Genomic DNA, 13,452 nt, shown 5'->3' on the forward strand with positions numbered 1-13,452 from the left:
ATCTTTGTGTGTTGATGGATTGTGAGAGATTTAGACTGCACGTTTTTTTAAATCAAGTGTCTCTCAAGCTATTGTGTTGTGTTCCAAACAGACATGTCCTCACTCTCTGCTGACCACTAATTTACAACCGCATAAATAATGCCTGTAACGTTTAATCAAGCACAAAATAACTGCATTTAAAAAAAAGCAAACTCACCCCATATATTTTGTAAGGATCCCCTATTATAGCTGATTAACACATAGGCATTTTCTAGCATATGTAACTATAGAGAGGTTGTTGTCGGTGGGGTGTTTAGATTTAGTCATTAGTCATGTTCTTGACATCATAGTGCATAATATGCTATTATCCTGTATTGCATAATTGTATGTTAGTATAGAAGCCAAACCAGGTAGACATTACGATAACAACTTTAATTGGTTGTCTGGTGCCCCTGACTGCCCTGATTACCACTGAATAACAGATGTGAGTGTAGGGGAGTGAGGTAAGCTGTGCCACTTGTTCCCTTCTAGACAAAGAGAAAGCTGCATGTCAAGCGAACAGCTGTATTATATATAAATAATTTTAATCTAATTCATCTAAAATACAAAAATGACTTTATGCCAAAACTATCCCAATCTAACCTGTAATTTGGCTAGACATTATTTGCCTTTCCTTTTGTTCCCAAACCAGCCAGGACATGTTTTAAAATTCAAAAATACAGTTACCGAAGAACATACTGATTTTTGCAAACATAAAAATATGTTATGTAACCTTATGTTTCCTGAATCTTAGAAAACAAATTAAGAATACAAATTTAGATTTTTACTGGATTCAATCTAAGGTGCCGTTTTTCCACATTCTCACTAACAAGGTTAAAGGGAAATATGAAATGTTGATCCATGTTTGCATTTCCCCCAACTGTGTGTGTCAATATAATTTTGTGGGAAAAATCCTTGATTATTTTCTTTGAAAGTTGATTATTTTCTTTGAAAGGTGGGACTCTCTTCATCTGCTTATTTTTTTTGGTACTTCAAAGTGATTAGGATTCAGTTTCAAGTTTTTCCAACAACACCCTTGTAATAGTATCACCTGTATTTGGATAAAAAGCTTACCATCGCTGTTAGTTAAGCCACTGACACATTTTACCCAATTGCAACTTTGACACACTTTACTCCATTTTTGGAGAAAGAAATTTATATGCAAGAATGTTTATATCATTATATGTGTGTGTGTATGTGTGTGTGTGTGTGTATATATATATATTCACGAGTTCACACTTACATATATTTAGCACAAGTAAGGTAATGCGTATTTGGCGTGTATAGTAATGCATAGTTGGCGTGCTGTCCTGGGGAAGGGCTCCGGGCTCAGGAATGGCCCGAACCCAGAGTACCCCCCCCCCCCCCCCCCCCCCCAGTGAGAACTCTAGTGATACCTTCTTTGAGTGGAGAAGGGGTGGAGGAGGGATGCTGATTATCCGTCGAGTGAACAGAGGTATGTCAGCTGTATTTATAGCCGGACATTGATTAACTGGAGTGGGAACCTCCTGTGTTAATTAGGCTAAGTATCTTGCGCGCTCCTCCCAAACCTTGTTAATAAAACATCATTATATAGTATATACACTCACCTAAAGGATTATTAGGAACACCATACTAATATTGTGTTTGACCCCCCTTTCGCCTTCAGAACTGCCTTAATTCTACGTGGCATTGATTCAACAAGGTGCTGAAAGCATTCTTTAGAAATGTTGGCCCATATTGATAGGATAGCATCTTGCAGTTGATGGAGATTTGTGGGATGCACATCCAGGGCACGAAGCTCCCGTTACACCACATCCCAAAGATGCTCTATTGGGTTGAGATCTAGTGACTGTGGGGGCCATTTTAGTACAGTGTACTCATTGTCATGTTCAAGAAACCAATTTGAAATTATTTGAGTTTTGTGACATGGTGCATTATCCTGCTGGAAGTAGCCATCAGAGGATGGGTACATGGTGGTCATAAAGGGATGGACATGGTCAGAAACAATGCTCAGGTAGGCCGTGGCATTTAAATGATGCCCAATTGGCACTAAGGGGCCTAAAGTGTGCCAAGAAAACATCCCCCACACCATTACACCACCACCACCAGCCTGCACAGTGGTAACAAGGCATGATGGATCCATGTTCTCATTCTGTTTACGCCAAATTCTGACTCTACCATCTGAATGTCTCAACAGAAATCGAGACTCATCAGACCAGGCAACATTTTTCCAGTCTTCAACCGTCCAATTTTGGTGAGCTCGTGCAAATTGTAGCCTCTTTTTCCTATTTGTAGTGGAGATGAGTGGTACCCGGTGGGGTCTTCTGCTGTTGTAGCCCATCCGCCTCAAGGTTGTGCGTGTTGTGGCTTCACAAATGCTTTGCTGCATACCTCGGTTGTAACGAGTGGTTATTTCAGTCAAAGTTGCTCTTCTATCAGCTTGAATCAGTCGGCCCATTCTCCTCTGGCCTCTAGCATCAACAAGGCATTTTCGCCCACAGGACTGCCGCATACTGGATGTTTTTCCCTTTTCACACCATTCTTTGTAAACCCTAGAAATGGTTGTGCGTGAAAATCCCAGTAACTGAGCAGATTGTGAAATACTCAGACCGGCCCGTCTGGCACCAACAACCATGCCATGCTCAAAATTGCTTAAATCACCTTTCTTTCCCATTCCGACATTCAGTTTGGAGTTCAGGAGATTGTCTTGACCAGGACCACACCCCTAAATGCATTGAAGCAACTGCCATGTGATTGGTTGATTAGATAATTGCATTAATGAGAAATTGAACAGGTGTTCCTAATAATCCTTTAGGTGAGTGTATATATATGTACACACACACACATACACGTTCATGATTTGGAGTCACTGTTGATTTTGAGATATGAACACAACCAATATTTATGTATAGCTGGATTTGTTTTAGCAATTGTTTACTTGCACATAAGCATTGTATTCCGTGTTTAAATTTTAGTTTTGAAACCTATTTCCTTTCACATAAATAACGCGTGCAGACAAGAATAGCATGTAAGACAACCGTTTTTACAACCATCCGGTTTGCAAATGGTTTATAGTTTTCCACCAGTTGAAATTTGAGCCGTTCGCAGCTTTCTCTCCAGTTGATATTAATTTTACATTTCACACTTTATGGCCATTTTACACAGACTAATTCTGCAACAGCTGCACCATTAACTGTTCAATCACTCATGCCGTTCGGTGCAATAAAAAGAGCTGTGAGGCGAGACGCGCTGTAGGCTTGCGGTGAGGGTGACACATGGGAAGACCCGCTGTGGGCTGACGGAGTGGCATTCAACGCTCCCAGGCTTGTTTCTGGCTGGCCGCTTTTCCAAAACCCAGCTCTCCCAGCAGGTGATATGGGTAGCTACTGTTTATTAAGCTGTTTTGTGGGCAGTAAAATGCAAGAAGTGGCCTATTAGGCCTTGTCTATGTCTGACAGACTGTGGCCAAGCAGTTCACTAATTACTGCTTATAAACGTTTTAATTTCATTACTTATCGCTGAGCCCAGCAAAAAGGAAAGACATTATTTGTTCAAATCGACCAATACCAGTCATGTAAATCACAGTTTACTCTCCTTCCATTTGTCCAATTAGGCGCTCCTGGCTTGTGCTCAAATGACAAGCTCAGACGCATGTTTGCCTGCTAACCTGTGTTAACTCGCAAAAATAAACGAAAGTCTGACCCATTCTTTCATAAAGATTTCTTTCCCATGATGTGATGACATGAGACATCATCTGTTATTTTCAGTAAATGCATGGGAACAGCCAGTTGACATGCTAATACCATGTGTATGCTTTTAGACCCATTTAAATGTGTTTTCGTCAAAACACGGAACACCCAGAAAGTCACATTTCATATAATTTAGGAATTATAACTCATTTAATTTTGTCTGGGTTTAAGTGATTTCACTTAATTGTTTTTGATTATAGCACAATAGCACATTACTATTAATCAGAAGCAAATGTTGTGGTTATTTGAGGGTTAGACATCAGCAAATCTCCAGAACCCAGAAGGTTTCATATGGCATATTATATTCCAATAATTACTGCTGAAGTGTGAGGAACTTAATCTCCACTGTGCCAGACCGTTCTGGGTTGACTGAAACCAGATCATGCTTCAAACTGGTTTCCTTTCATTTTCGTATTTATTGGGTTGTGGTTCAAACCATAACCGCACATTTAAGTCATATCAACCACATTTTAAGATGTAGAAGGGAATTCATGAGATTAATCATAATTATTCTGTTCGAAATGACAGTCGTGGTTATTAGTGGTATCGAAAAATCACATTTAATATTTTTCTCATACAGTATAACTGGGACTTCATAGGCTGAAGACCTGAAGTTATATTGTTTTCATTATATTTTAGGAAATTGTATGTCATCGCATAATACTAAAAGCTAGCTATTGAAATCCTCTGCCGTCATACACAAGATGGTGCCTTTGTAAAAAAATAAAATAAAAATAAAACACGGATACGGGAAATGTAGCACTGGTTTAGATTTTCATACTGATACAGCGTTGCATTGAATGGCAGCGAATGTTACGAAATCCCTGAAGGCTGCGATTGACCAGTCAGAGTTAAGTATTATAGAGCAGTATAATAAGAGCATGCAAAAATGTTTACTGAACGCAACATCACAACACAATTCCTGATCATGTGGGCGGGTTCAGAATGATTGGTTACCAGTGGAATTTATTTACGTGAGATAAAAACCACAACATAAAGTGAGCTTCTTGAATAGGAATAAATTGCATAGAAATATGTGTATTTGCACTGAAAAGTACAACAATGACGTTAATTATTTATAATACTTATGTAAAGTTTATTTGTTGTCTGGTTAAGCTACAATGTTGGTGGTTATGCTGCAGACTTTTGCCAATTCATATGCCATAAAACAACTCTATAATATGGTCCTATGGTGATTTGTCAAACCAAAAGACAAAATACAGAATGTCATATAAAAGTTACTATTCGACTTTGAAGAGATCCACACAAAGATTTTCACAGACAGGAAGGAAGGACATAACATTGGAAGTAAAGGAAGAGCCAAATTAAACACTTGTCTGGTGCTGTTGGATTTTGCTATGGTTACCGCCTGGTAACGGTTCCAATGGCTTTGGGACCATATCCACAAAAAATGAGAACTTTATAAGCAAAAGTGAAACTGTACACAATACATCCAGACTTAAATCGGATGATAAGCATGTTTCTTTATGGGAATCTGTTTATACAGCCTTGTAGACCAACATCTGAATGGAGGTTCTTCATTATTAAAAACGTTCTCCCAGGTGAGCTTCAAATGATCATGACTCAAACACAACACTTCAGGCATCGACATTTAAATGATGTCAGCTTCATCTGAGCATCGAGCGGACTTCATTGCTTCTGGATTGCCTGTCTAATAGCCTCTTTAGCAGAAATAATTGCAATATAAATAGGCTGCGCTGATGAAATACATACTTTTGCATTTAAAGGTGTTTCTTTTAAAGCCTTCATAAAAGCATCCAGAGCTTGGCAATCTGTTTAAGTATGTGCCAAACTCTTTGTTGCCAGTATTACAGAGCCAGACTCAGAGACGTGGAAAGCAGAATTGGGTTGCATAGGAACTGAATTCCTCCCACGGACTCATGTGGTGAAAATTTGAAAAAGCGTTTAGTTGTGTGGGTTGGAGAGCGTGTCTTTTTGATGTTTTTGTCTTTGTCTTGTGTTGTGCAGCCTTTAAAATGGGAACACTGTGTATATGCTAGCGATAGACACAGTTCATTTCCGAAACTTTTTTAAAGTTGCTTTTTCCAAATGCACAAGTTCACCACCAGAACAGTGACTCCAGTTTGTATAATTTGATTATTGGAGGTTTATCGCTAGTGCTCTCATTCGGGCACATATGAGATTTTAGACATTCATTATTAGCTATGAACCTTGTGATCAAATGAGGGGGCAGCTGAGGGCAGCGCTGTACTGAAGGCTTTTTCTTTCAACTGTTTGAGCCATTGCCCTGTCCTCAACACAACCCCGTGCAAGCATTTGCATCAAGCCTTCATCCAATGTGTGGTGCACCAGAGGCAAAGAGTGCTTCAAATAGCACCTCTTTTCTGCTATTTTAGGTTGGAAAAATTATCTGTTCTGGCTTGGATCATTAGCTTAGCATTCATCCTAAACATTTTTTTGCCCTTTTTGTTGGTTAGTAGCTCTTAAACTTTGCGGGAATTGCAGATTAAAAACACAAAGCTGTGGGGATATCAAAGTCCGCTCCGCTTAGCCCGATGTTGTGCCATGTCCAAGCTCCTGCTAAAAGCAGCCCGTTCTGCTGTGAGCTGATTGCTAATTAGCACCCTGTTCGTTTTGTTTGTTGTTTTTGCTTGGCATGGTTACTGTGAGTTCTTTCTGCTTTGACTATGCAGAAACCTTTCCCAAATTCTCGTTTGGTTGCACTTAAATGTTTGCCTGCTAACAGCCATAATATGTATATATAACATGTTTGCATCCTTCTCATAATTTTCAATTTGAAGTTGTGTTAAGGGATTTTTGCACATGGGGCTTCCAGGAACTGATAAGTTTAAAAAAAAATAAGACGACAAAAAAATATTCATCAACGAACCTTTTTCCTGTGACGATTCAAGACGAGACGAGCTAAAACTAATATTTGATGATAAAAACTATGACGAAATTTATCAACAATTGATCAGTTCTCAGCGCTCAAATACACACAGCAGTCCAAATGTCTATCGTGTAGAGTCAGGGTATCTCACGTAAATACAGTCGGTTATGGCTTAAGTGAGCGTAAACAGGTGGGTGAAAACTGTCAGTATTACATGCATACCTTCCTTCTTAAATGGACAGCATTCCTAATTATCTGTGTCATCAATGTTAACCAACAAAATATGTTAAATAAATGTATACTTAAGTAAACCTAATGTATCTGAAAAATTAGTTTAATTTATATCTCTACCAAAACAATAAAATGTATTCCAGTTTTTCCAAATTCAATCCTTGATTCAAATTTCTCATAAGCTTAATTGATTTGGTCTAAAGAGAGAAGAATTGATGACTAGTTTGACTAAAAGTAATGACTAAAAGTTGACAAAAATGCAATGACTTTTCGTCGACTAAAACTATGAAAGACTCAAATGACTAAAATGTGACAAAGACTATTAAGCATTTTTGTCTCAAGGTAATGACTGACGAGTCATGGCCTAATGGTCGTGGCCTAATGGTTAGAGAGTCGGACTTGTAATCCAAAGGTTGCGGGTTCGAGTCTCCGGCCGGCAGGGATTGTAGGTGGGGGGAGTGAATGTCCAGCGCTCTCTCCACCCTCAATACCACGACTGAGGTGCACTTGAGCAAGGCACCGAACCCCCAACTGCTCCCCGGGCGCTGCAGCATAAAATGGCTGCCCACTGCTCCGGGTATGTGTTCACGGTGTGTGTGTGTTCACTGCTGTGTGTGTGCACGTTGGATGGGTTAAATGCAGAGCACGAATTCCGAGTATGGGTCACCATACTTGGCTGAATGTCACTTCACTTCACTTCACTTCACTAAATCAAAAATGCCTGCCGAAATTAACACTGCAACTGAGTTAATCAGTTAATCATTTATTTTTTATTCAGTTCATATACATGAACTGTTCAAATGAACTGATTCACTATGCTAATCAGGCTAGCCTATGCTACATATAAGAGCATTCTGAGACAGCATGCTTGATTTAAAAAAAATAAAAAATCGGCAAGTTAATTTAGAGAGCAGCTTCTGAATCAGGAGAAAAGGGAAATTATTTCCTAGGGGAGCAACAGTGGCCCCTGCCTAAAGACAGTTTGTCTTGATCCTTGAATCTGTAAAATTGAAGAAGAGCAATGTGATCTGCAGATGGAGCAAATGTGCACCTGTGTACAGAGACACATACACAAACGTTTAGAAGACAGCCGAGGAAAACTGCTATTCCTCATGAGCTTAGCAAGCTGCATTGTTACATAAATGAAGAAACCCTCTGTCAGTGAATTGCAACCATCCTCAGTGCTCAAACAGCCATTCATCAAAGCCATTTTATATTATAATGTACATTTTGGTATATAATCAAATGCAAAGTCAACATTGTCTGTTTTTACAATCACAGTGGTTTGAGAACCTTTTATGCGCTAGCAGGGAAAATGAAACAAGAACAGTTTAGGAAGTTTGTGGATATGCACTTACGTTTGTTTGTTGAATGTGTCTATAGCAGTTAAACGAGTGCTATGTTATCCTCCCCAAGCACTATTTTAAGTGTGCAGCCAGCAAAAGCGAACATACAAAGCCTCGTTTTTAACAAGGTTATTAGCTGCTTTAGCATTCCTGATGCGATTGTAAACATGCTTGTGAATTTATCTGGAGAGATGGAGAGCCAATGCAGTGGAGGTATGATCAAGGGCCGTATAGCTTAGAAGGAAAACCCAAAAGCGTATAGATTCTCACAGGGCTCAGATGTCCTGAACAGCAGTGGTGCAGCATGTCAGATAACAAGAATAACATTATTCTGAGTCCTGAAGGTTCTACAAATAAGAGGAAAGATCCCTCATGTGTGCATGGTCTAAATTTTGAGTGCAGTTTGAATTTCTTTATATTTAGAAAATTCTAATAATGTGCATTAGCATAACAAATTTGTCATGGAGCAAATTTGCCAACACTATGTTCAAAATAAAATAACATGGCTATTAATCAAAAGCAGCTAACTTGGAACTTTTTATTATTTTAAGATAAATAGATATTATTATTTTGCATGTTTATTCCACTTTGCAAAACAATTAAAAATTTAAATAAAACAATGGAATAATAATAGAAATTATTTCATTTATATAAATAAAAAACAATTATTTTTTTTATAATGCATTAAAGTTAAGGAAAAATGTTGGGTCTGTCTAAATAAAAGTCTAAAAGTTGCACTAGAGCTGTTTTGTCGCTCAAACAGTAGAGCATCACGAGTTCAGTTTTCAGGGAATGAGCACTGATCATTTAAAATGCAATTATTTCGGGGGGGAAAAGTGTCTAGAAATGCATTAATTATAAACAGTCATGGTTGATATTACTTTCATTTATTGTGTCACTCTAGAAATGAAAGGTTTAGTTGAGCACATTGGCAGACACCTTTATATTTTCACATTTATGCATTTGGCAGACATTTTTATCCTGCGCAACTTATATTGCATTCAAGGTGTACAATTTTTTCAGTTCATGCATTCCCTGAGAATCATGAACATGCTAGTGCTAACCACTATCCTAATAATAATAATAATAATAAAATATTAATTATTATTATTATTCATTAATAATAATATAATATTCATTATATTTAATGTAGATTATTATGAAAATGCTGTAAAATATATATGTAAAAAAGACATTAAAAATGATTAATAAATAAACACTTAGCTGCTTTGATACAATGTCTGTGTGGTATACAATAGTGCTACACAAAATAATAATGATGATAACAACAACAATAATAAATTAAAATTTATTCATTACTTTTTAATGCAGATTATTATGAACAAGCGATAAAATCAAATATATTTTTGAGAGCGCAGCGTTTTTTCCGTTTAGACCTGCGGTTGCAATGATACGGAATATCCGCTGAAGTAATGGCAGACGCATCGCGAATGAAATGTTTCTCCAAACATTATATTTCATAACAATATTATGGTAGTCCGGCAATTCGATCTAGTAAAGAAATAAATACTCGGAGACAAGCAATATTAACTTCTCCATTGTTGTTCAGCCGTAGTACAGTCGGTAGTCCCCCTCCTCCACTGTGATTGGTTAGCTCCCTTGTTGCAGATCCTCAGATGTTATACTACGTTCCTTCTTGCTTAGCAGCTGTTTAACCATCTACAGCCCTCTAAAATTATAGCAATGGCAAATACATATTGCCAAAAGAGCAGCGCTGAAAGTTATTCAGACTGCTGCATTCTTTGAATAGATGCTGGTTACAGTCAGGCGAATGAAATATATCTTATTCCCCATTCTTAGAATACTCCTGGCTTGATTTTCCCGATTTGGACCTCTCAGTGGAAAACCGGGGCGCATCTGGCTAAATTTAGAGTAATGACCATAGTTGACATATTGGACGTTTTGCCGTAAGTGAGAGCTGGTGTGGAAGTGAGGGGGAAAAACACAGAGCGTCGTTTTGGGGTGAAGCATGGAAATATTTTGCTTATGCCAGTCAACCCGCTATTGACTTTGGATGCGTGCTGCATAGTTTCTTCTCTCCTGACCTCTCGGTAACCGATGACAAGTCTTGTAATTTTAGCTTCGGTATGGACCCAGTATGCCCTTCTCTCCAAACCCCATCCACCTCAGTTGGAGGTATCGTACAGAGTCCCAGTGAACTTTGAAGTCTCTCGTTGAGACGCGCAGGAGCCGGCCACATTAACGATTTAATGGCCTTAACACTTGGACGGGGGAGCTGAAGAGCTAGTGCTATCAAAACAAAGGTGACGCTGGGTTACAGAGATCTGAGTGGACAGTGGCAGGACCACCGCATAATGCATCCCACATGGCCGACATCCTGCTCCAACAGCGACACACAAGGCAGAACCTCATGTTCCTTAAAAAGAGACTCTGTATCTGTTCTTTCATCAAGGCCTTTACTGATTCACTCCGGACAGACAGGAATATACTGCATGTGCGCATACGTCATGCAATACTGTTGCTTTTTCTGCTGCTCATGTTCTGGATTTGCACTTCTTTTTTCCTAATTCTCTTCATCTGCCTCATTTAATTTTCATGCATTCCAGTGCGCATCTGTCTATGGAGTCAAAACAATGCCGCATATATTTGCAAGAGAATTTAAGTATTGCAAAAGAAAATAAAGTTTTGCAAACGAAAATGAAAGTGTTGAGAAAAAATAATGTACTTTTTGTAAACAAAAATAAAGAATTGCAAAAGAAAATTAAGTATTGTGAGAAAATAATAAAGGATTGCAAATTATAAATGAAACCGAGCAAAAGCAATGATTTTGCATTACATATTTTCCATGGCCATATCTACTCATTTATTTGCGACGCTGCTTTTATTTTACGTTTCAGTCAAGTTTGAGCTTGCGATACCGTTTTCCCCTTTGCGCTTCACGTTTCTGCGCGTCTCACTTTGTGGCACTGTTTTGACATGGGGGTGGAGTCAAGGGACGGGGGCGTGTACAACAGGCCTGGGCATGCCTCCCTGGAAGTGACGTCATCGGCCCGAGACGCAGATCACAACTGATCCAGGCACCGTCATTGAGCAGATGTATATTGTTTCATTTGGTTAACTAAATGTGTATTAACAGTGCTTGTTTAAAATCTGTTAACCTGTGGGAGGACGCCAACACACAGCGTTCTTTGTTTACATTAGTTCAGAGTTACTGCTAGTTTTAATGTAAAAGAATGATTGGCCAACTGGCACAGTGCATTGTGATTGGCCGAACACCACAAGCCTCATCGGAAATGTAACGCCCCTTTCCATAATTGCGAGCTTCAGCATTCAAAATTAAAGTAAAGACAGTTAATAATGTCCTTAGTTTTACCATCAGTTCAAGCCCGAGAGGGGAACAGAGTCGCGTAACAGACACAGTGACGATGCTCATATGTGTTTGCAAACAAGCCGCATTTAAGACGATTTCTGACAGGCTGTACACTCCACTGTGATGTGACCCTGTCTCTCTCTCTCTCTCTCTCTCTCTCATACACACACACACAGAAACCACGATTAAGATAATGTGCTGTGATGTAACCGTCTCTCTCTCACGCGCGCGCACACACAAACACAAACGCAACACGCAAAACCCCGCATTTGAACAGTCAATATCAAATACTTAAACTAATAACAAAACATAGCCTACTTAAAGTCACTGATTCAGAAGCGCCAGATTGTCATAGCAAAGTCAGCATTACCTCCTCTCCTAGGTTCACGAAACTGTCGTCCGTAAAATGCCTAGAAAATGCCTAGTAAAATGCCTTTCGCCTAGAAACACACAGCTTCTCCCTGACAAGGCTGCATCAACACAATATTTCCACATCGTGACGTAGACATGTGGGGGCCGTGTTTAAATGAGCCATTTTAGGAGGGAGTGGCAGAGTCTTAACTTTGATAAAGAATATCTCTTTGGTTTTGAGACTAGTCTTTGGAACTTCAGGGATCTTATCTATGCACGATCAGCTTGTAACACTCCAAAGAGAAAGTCAAACTTGATATCGTGTCATATGACCCCTTTAAAATGTTTTTGTGCAGTTTTTAGGGTGTTCTGTACGGAAGTTCTAAGCGGCCATGCATTATTATAATTTTTCTGTCTTGTTTTCTCCTGATCATAACGAAAGTTGTTTTGTCGTTATCACGACTTAATTTTCTCGTGATCTCGACATAACGAAAGTTGTTTTGTCGTTATCACGACTTAATTTTCTCGTGATCTCGACATAATGAAAGTTGTTTTGTCGTTATCACGACTTAATATTCTCTGTGTATTCGGCATGATAAGCAGCATCATCGCAGCATCATGGATGATCGTATTCGCTTTACTTTGATCAGGGACTCACTCAAACTGAAATAATAAAAATAAAAATATGGTATACCATCCCAAATATTGAAGGTGTTGTGTGTGTGACCGACTACATTGATCCATGATAGAATACTTGTCATGCATATTCATACTCGGCCATTTTAGCTCTGTGTCTGTCAGTGATTGACAACTTACACATAAGCGTTCGACACTTGAGAAGGAGGCTGTCGGGTCTGCAACTTTATCGTCGAAGACAATATAGCGACCCTGATTTTCTCACAATAGCTACAATTACGTCGTGAGAAAACGGTTTTTAGGTTGAGATCAACAACTTTCGTTATGTCCAGATAACCACAAAACAAATTTTGTTATGTCGAGATCACGAGAAAATTAAGTCGTGATAACGACAAAACAACTTTCGTTATGTCGAGATCACGAGAAAATTAAGTCGTGATAACGACAAAACAACTTTCGTTATGTCGAGATCACGAGAAAATCAAGTCATGATAACGACAAAACAACTCATTATGTCATGATCACGAGAAAATTAAGTTGTGATCACGAGAAAACAAGACAGAAAAATTATAATAATGCATGGCCGCTTAGAACTTCCGTAGTTCTGAGTGGTTGCTAGGGCGTTTCTAGATGGTTGCCAAGGCATTTCTATGTTGTTGCTAAGGTGTTCTTACTGTTTTCAGTGCTATACAGTTTCAGGGTGTTCTGGGTGGCTGCTAGGGTTTTTAGGTGGTTGCCAGGACATTGCTTTATGGTTACTAAGGGGCTCTAAATCCTTTTTAGCACATTACTAGGTAGTTGTCAAGGTGTTCCAAATGGTTCTAGGCTCCTGTGAATGGTTGCCTGTACATTACTTTATAGTTACCAAGGTTTTCTAAATGTATTGCTTTAAAGATGTCAGGGTGTTCTGTGTGG

Source organism: Barbus barbus, assembly GCF_936440315.1.
Source record: "Barbus barbus genome assembly, chromosome: 14".
NCBI classification, from domain to species: domain Eukaryota; kingdom Metazoa; phylum Chordata; class Actinopteri; order Cypriniformes; family Cyprinidae; genus Barbus; species Barbus barbus.